At 27.3% G+C, this 7,522-nt stretch overlaps 1 long non-coding RNA gene across 1 annotated transcript; it reads right to left on the reverse strand.

The window, feature by feature from the left end:
- Positions 1-747: 747 nt before the first annotated feature.
- On the reverse strand, positions 748-7,304 carry LOC112720091 (uncharacterized). The gene is made up of 2 exons (XR_011874262.1): positions 6,934-7,304; positions 748-940 (listed from the first exon to the last, which is right to left on the reverse strand). It is a non-coding gene; the product is annotated as an uncharacterized lncRNA (long non-coding RNA).
- Between the last annotated feature and the right edge of the window lie 218 nt (positions 7,305-7,522).

Below are 7,522 nucleotides of genomic sequence, written 5' to 3' on the forward strand. Positions count from 1 at the left end.
TTTTAAGCACTATAGCATTCATCTTTAAAAAATTTTAAATATAATACGTAAAATATTAGATTGTAAAGTTTTTATTTGTCATCTTTTTTTTATTTATCTATTTCTTTTAAAATTGGATTTTAATATAATAATGTCAATGTAAAATAATTTCATACGTACATCTAATGACATAACACCACATCATAAAAAAAAACTATTTTTTACATCGAATGTGTAAATAGTCATCTAAAAAAAGGATATAATTGCACCATTGTGTAAAATATTTACACTAACAGTGCATCAAAATTAAACTTTTTTTAAATCACTATAGAAAAAAGTATTTGTAACAAAAAATCTAAAATTTGTAACGAAAAAAATTTATAAAAAAAATTATTTTACAGCCTCACAGAGTTGTTGTCATATGTCCCGTTACAAAAAGTTTTTGTAACAAAAAATTAAATTGTTACAATACAAAATAATATTTTGTGACAAATTTTTTTAAACAAAAGCTAAAATTTATTACAAAAGTGGTAATAATTTTTTACCTGTTAAATATTTTTCGTAACAATATAAATTTTTCTATTATAAAATTTTGTTACAAAATATAACTTGATTTTGTAATATTTTTCATTCTTTTAGTTACAAAAATACCATTCATTTTGTAACAATTTTTTTAATACAAATTACACACATAACTTACTAAACTATTTTTTGAATTAATTGATATATTAACTAATTTACTAAACAAGTCAACATTTATATAATATATAATAACATAGATAATTCAAACATCTTTTACTTCAACAAGCATTGTTTTAAAACAAAATAACATCAAAGTTAGTTCTACAAGTTCAACCACAAGTTAGAACAAAATTTTACGTAAATTAATATCATTAATATATCAAAATATCATTGAATCTTGTAATTAGTATATTGTCATCATTTTGCCACTCCTGTAAACCTGAAAAACCAAAATAAAAATCAGAAACAATATATAACACATTATAATTTTTACCACTCACTTTTATTCAAAATTGTTAAAAAAATTGGCAAAAAATTCTACTTAAAATTTGGATGTTTTCACCGTTTATGATTTCATCAGTCATTATACAATTAATTATATCAAATCAAACAATAGAACATTTGTAATCATAGCACAACCAAAATAAAATAAATAGATTCATATGCAAAAGTTTATTTTATGGTTATTCCATCCTCAACATACAACCAACAACACAATTAAAAATGGTTTCAGATAAAAATTAAATTAGCAAAAGAAGAAATATGCTAGTTGATTCCAAGTTTTGAAAAAGCAAACCCATTTAATTCAAATTTAGAAAACTTTCATAGATGAATCTTGAAAAAATTTTAACATAACCTCTCCTAAAAATTAGACATATTCATCTGTACGATTTTCACAAATCCAACCAGCTTGGCCTCTCATTCCACAAGTCATCAATCATCAACATCAATCAAATATATGATCTATTCAAGTTCTTCACCCTTATGCACAAAAATTATAAACTCAATATAACAATCAACTACTCAATTCTATTTAGTATATATTAAAATCAAATGCTAATGATTTCTTAGATTTGTGAGATAAATTTCAAATTTCAACCAGTCATAACATGGTTAACAAACACTTTATTTATTTTCAAAGTTTCACTAGCTATATTAATTATAAGCCAACCAAACCAATCACAACAAATAGAACACACTCTACTTTTACCCAAATTAACTGCAACATTCATCAAATGGTTCGAACAATTAAATAATCACAACTCATATCATCAATCAATATGCAAGATATTCACAAATGCTAATCCACCTACTAAGAAAATTCAACCATTGTTTCTAATCCATTTTATTACTTAGAAATTTGTCATCATTTAATTAATTCTATGTTTCTATTTCTCCAAAGACCAAGATTGTAAGAATTGAATCGGTCATTAAACCAGTCAAGTAATTGTGAGCTCACAATAAGAGTGTTAGATAGAGTTATCTAAAATCAGAGGAGCAGAAACTACCAGCAGTGATGGTAAGACATGACGAGGGACAGAACATTAATGACTACGAGACACGATGCAAAGCAGAAAAGCAACAGCAAGACTGACGAGAGGACAGAGAAGCAAAAATGACACAAGGCGAGGAGCGGTGTAGCAGCGATGACTCACAGCCAGGAGCAGAGCAACAACGACGACTAAAAGCGAAGAAGCAAAGACGGCACATGCAATGAAGAGAAACTGAGTTGAGATATGCAGTGAATAGAGTGGGGTTGTTACCTTCAGTGATGGTGAGGGCTGGGAGGAAGGAAAATGACAGTGAGGGAGGAAGGAAAGTGAACCCAAACAAAAAAGGGGGATTTGAGATTTGAAGGTGGCTGCAACTGAGCCACTAAACTCTGATAGAATTTGGTTTAATGTAGGGTTTTATTTGAGAGAGGGAGCGAGTGAGAGAGAGTCAGTCTATTTTTTTAATTAAAAACCAAATAAAAATATATAAAATCATATAAAATCCTCATTAGTTTTCAATTACTAAAACTTTTAAATTTAAATATATGGAATATTCAAAATCATAAAAGTTATATAAAAATCTTAATTAATTTAAACTTGAATGATCAAAATCTGATTCAGTTATATTTTAAAAAAAAATTAAAAATAAAGTCTTGAACGATTAAAATAAATCAAAATTAGTTCATAATAAAACTTCTAAAAATTTAAAGTCTTACAAAGATGAGAATGACGGCAGCTGCTGGGCTGGATAGCGATGTCAGAGACCAAAGAAGAGTAGAAGTAATGATTCTGTGAAAATAGAAGAGAGTGCAACGTGTGAGTTAGGGTTGCAATGTGACTGAGTAAGAAAGAGAGAAAGAGTGAGTGACTCAGTGTATGAGAGTTAAGTTAAAGTTGGGAAAGAGAGTGAACAACTGAGAGGTAAGCGTTAGAAATTAGGATTTTTACTCAAAATTTTTAACTATTTTTATTATTTTTAATCATTTAAATTTAAAAAAGTAATTTTTAGATAAAATTTAAAAATTAACTGATTAAATATATTAATTTTTTAAAAGATTAAAAAATAATTTCTATAATTTTTAAAAATTAATAATTTAATATTTATTTATTTTTATAAAAGATACTTAATTAATACAAAATAATATTTTAAAACATTAAATTTTTGAAACAAATTAAATTACCCAACAAAAAAAATATGAAAATTGTTTTTACCTTAAATTTTTAATATTTTAAAATAAATAATTTTGACAAACAAATAACCTGTTACAAATAATATTAAATTTTGTAATAAAATAATTTTTTTATAAAATAATTAAAGTTTTTGAAACTAATGAATATTTTATTACAAATATGTTAAATTTTTGCAACAATTTTATCTTTTGTTATAAACTATTATAAAATTTTACAACAAAACATCAATTCATTATAAAAGTCAACATAATTTATAACAAATTAAAAGAAACTAGGTTGACACAAAATATTAGAGCATTTTGTAACAAATTATCTTTTTTGTTACAAAACATTCTTATTTTATTACGATAACTAATTTTTGTTACAAAAATATTATAATCTATATAATAATTCAAATTTTATTAAAAAAATTTTGTTACAAATATTATGTTTTCTTCATTTAGGTCTAGGTTAAACTAAAAAGTTTCAATTTAAGTTGTTAGAAAGAAAATATTTTTTCTTCTCAAATTTCAATTTAAAAACTTTAATTTATATTTTTTTTGAAAAACAATCTCTCAACTCGCCAAAAATTAAAGCATAACAAGATATGATTTTGAGATTTGGAACTACGGATTTTGATGAGGTAGACTAATCCACATCATTTAAGGACACAGGCTTTAGTGGGAAAGAATAAATATATCTATTTGTCACCCTTAGTAATGTCACACATTGATTGATAGACAAAGTATTCCTTATAAGAATGTTGATACCTCTCTTTTATAGACATAGTTATTTAAATCGGACCAAATTAGTCGGTTCGACTGAAAACCAATTATTCAAATTTTAAATTGGTTCAATCAAAAGTTAAGACTGTTTCAAATATAAAATCGGTATAAACTGATCAAACCTAGCATGAACCGGTCAAATATAGTGAAAGTTAAACCAATTAAACCGTTTGAATCGCAGATACAGACAAACCTATGACACTTCAGCATTCTTCAAGTCAACCATGCTCCAGCGCTCTGCAAGTTCACCGTGCTCCAGCACTTATGATTTTGGAACTTAGTTTTCAAAATGAATTGAATAGGATTCAAACCCCTTTCCTTTAGGAATATAGCAAGCATGCATGAACAACCATTAAGCTATTGTGCTTTATGTTATTAAATATGCAAATTAAAATGCATATAAAAAATTTTCATTACATAGTTTATTTTTATTTAATTTATTATTTTAATTTTAATTATAAACATGAAAATTAAAAAAAATTACTTTAATATAAAAATATAATTAAAAGATTTTTATTATGAAAAATACTAAAATTTTATATAATTATTTAATAATAACTAAATTATAATTTGTTAATTATAATTTGTTGAAGTTTAATTTTTTATTTGTTTTTAAAATATTAGTGAAAATATGTATTTTAAATTTTAATTTTAAATTTTTAACTATATTATATTTTTTATTTACGTGAATCAATTAAACTAGTTCAACCAATTACTCATCAGTTAAAACAATAAACTAATTAATGAAACAGTAACTTGATCGGTTCAGTTCTGACAACTATATTTATAGATGTATTTTGATGAATTGAGTGATTTTTGTCCCCTTTTATTCTTTCATAATAATTTAGTTTGCATTTAGATTGTATTCCTAATTTATAAAGGCGATGGAGTATTATTTTAGACTCTAATATTTGAAATAATTAAGTTTTAATTTTATTCTTGATATTTGAAACATTTTATTTTTATTTTAAATATTATTTTATCCTATTTTAGTAATCTAATTAATGGGATAAGTATTATTTTGGTCTCTAATGTCGAGGATCAGAATCAAAACCGTTCCCAACATAATTTTTTATTTAGAATCATTTTTAACATTTTTTTCATATTAAAATTGCCATTTTTAATAAAAAAAATTATTTTATTACTAAACTACCCCTATTCTAATAAAAAAATTATAAAATTAAAAAAATAGAAAAGGACGCGAGGGGGAAGGGGAGGGGAAAGGATGCGAGGGTGGGGGGAGGGGAGGAAAAGGAGAGAGGGGGAAGGGGGGAGCCCCGGCATCCTAGTGCCGTCATTGCTTTCACTGTGGGTCTCCACCGTCGCGTCTTGCCATCGCCGCCACCTTTTCGCTACCGAGCACGAGCAGCGAGAAAGGAGATCCGAGAAAGAAAGAGGGAGCGCTGGTGGAGGAGAGGAGGCCACTGCCATAGCCGCCGCCACCATCGCGACACCTGCATCATTGCCGGTCCGCCCACGAGCCGCTGCCAGAACCGCGAATAGAGGAAGACGCCGCCGCTGTTCATGCATGCTTCTGCCGCCGTGGAAAGCGTCGCCGAGAAGGGGAGAGAGAGAGAGAGAGAGAGAGAGGGATTGAGGCTGGTGATGGGTGACCGAGCCTTTGCCGCCGAGAAACGCCGCTGCCGCTTGAGATGGCTGCCGGATGCATCTGCTTTTTTCTGCTTTTGTGTCTGTCTGTTTTTACTTCTGCTTTGTTTTTGCTTCTAATTCTACTTCTGTGTCTGTCTATTTTTGTATTTGCTTTGTTTCTGCTTTGCTTCTCTTTTTGATTCTGCTTTCGATTCTGATTTTGATTTATTATTTTTCTGATTGATTTTGTTGTTGAAGTTGATGTTGTTTCAGAATTTAAATATGTTATTGTTGGTGTTCTTGAATCTGATGAGAGTAAGGGAGGTGGTGGTAGTGGAGTAAGAGAGGTGGTGGTGGTAGAGGTGTTGGTGATAGTGGGGGTATTTTTGTCCGTTAAAAGTTAAAAAGACGATTTTAATACGAAAAAACACGTTAAGGATGATTTTAAATAAAAAATTACGTTAGGGACGGTTTTAATTCTGACCCTCTTAGGGACCAAAACAATACTTACCCCCTTAATTAATCAAAATTAAAAAATTTCTTCCAAAATTACCCTTTCTTTTCATTATAATTTTTTTTAAGTAATGGAAACAATTGTAATTATAATAATCATAGCAGGAATCTAATAATTTTTTAGAATAACAATGATAGAAAAATATATAAGAGAAATACAAAAATAATAATAGAAAAAAATATTTTTAAATAAAAAATTTTAATTTTGACCAAAAAATAAAATAAAATATTTAGAACAAAAATAGAACCTTCTTTGCAGTAAGAATAAAATTAAAATTTAACAAAAAAATATTTTACCCGATATCAATAAATAAACACTCCTTGTATGTATACAATTCATCATGCATTCTACCAAGCAGAATTCATTCCTGTGTGTGACTATATCTTTATCAATAATATAGCGAATGATGAAATTCAGTGATCTTACAATTCTTCTCTAGTTACTCCCATCCTCCATGGATTCTTAGATTTTATATCACCTACTAAATACTAGAAATTGCTTAAATTTCTACTCTTTTACAGCAGTGTTTAGTGGCACACACATGAATAAATAATGTTTTCCTAGTATGATGTTAAAGAGATAATAATTTAAAATTATTTTATTTAATTTAATATCTATAATTTTTTTGTATATAATATATATAATTATATACTTACCACATTTAGTATTACCTAATTATTCTCACAATAATTAAAAATATAAAATAAAATAATTTTAAACTGATTTAGGTTATTTTTTATTGTTTTCTAATATTTTTGTTTTGATATTTATCGGCACTCGTAAAAAAAAAAATGGACAATTTATTAGATCAAACATTCGTATAAAACAAAAGATCACATACAAAAACTCAATATGATTAACAATAAGTTAATATACTTACCATTTTCCAAGTGCTTCTTATCCTCCTGAGACTTAGCAATGCATGCTCTTTTGCATAGCTTCAACGTCTCCGGAAATCTTGAATAGTGTACATTGCATATTCTAAAACACATTCTAAGCGTAAGTTTCCAAAGAGGGAGCCCAGGTGATGGATAATGAGTATACGGCGTAGTGGCATCAAATTCAGCAATAGCAACACAAATAATCACTCCAATAATCAATGGTACTAGCAGTGCATATCTCTCTCTCATCTTGCAATTACAAATTTAAGATAGACCAGACTTTATAGTAAGTTAAACACTTCGTTAATATTATTATGCAATAAAATTCTAAAATGCAGATATTATTTATCTCTTATTAGCCTTAGTTTAATTTGTGTCTTCTCCTTTTACCAGGAGACGTACGTTATCAATATATATAAGGAAATCGAAATATTCTCATTGCAATTAACGGTTGCTTTGGAATAGTTTATTATTTTAGTTATTGTTGATATCCTTTGAATTCAATGAAATTGTGATGAATGGTCTTTTTTTTCTTAAAGGTAAGATAATTTATTCAAAGGGATAAAATAGATCTATTCAAATAAAAAA

The sequence above is a fragment of the Arachis hypogaea genome, chromosome 2 (genome assembly GCF_003086295.3).
Source record: "Arachis hypogaea cultivar Tifrunner chromosome 2, arahy.Tifrunner.gnm2.J5K5, whole genome shotgun sequence".
NCBI classification, from domain to species: Eukaryota; Viridiplantae; Streptophyta; class Magnoliopsida; order Fabales; family Fabaceae; genus Arachis; species Arachis hypogaea.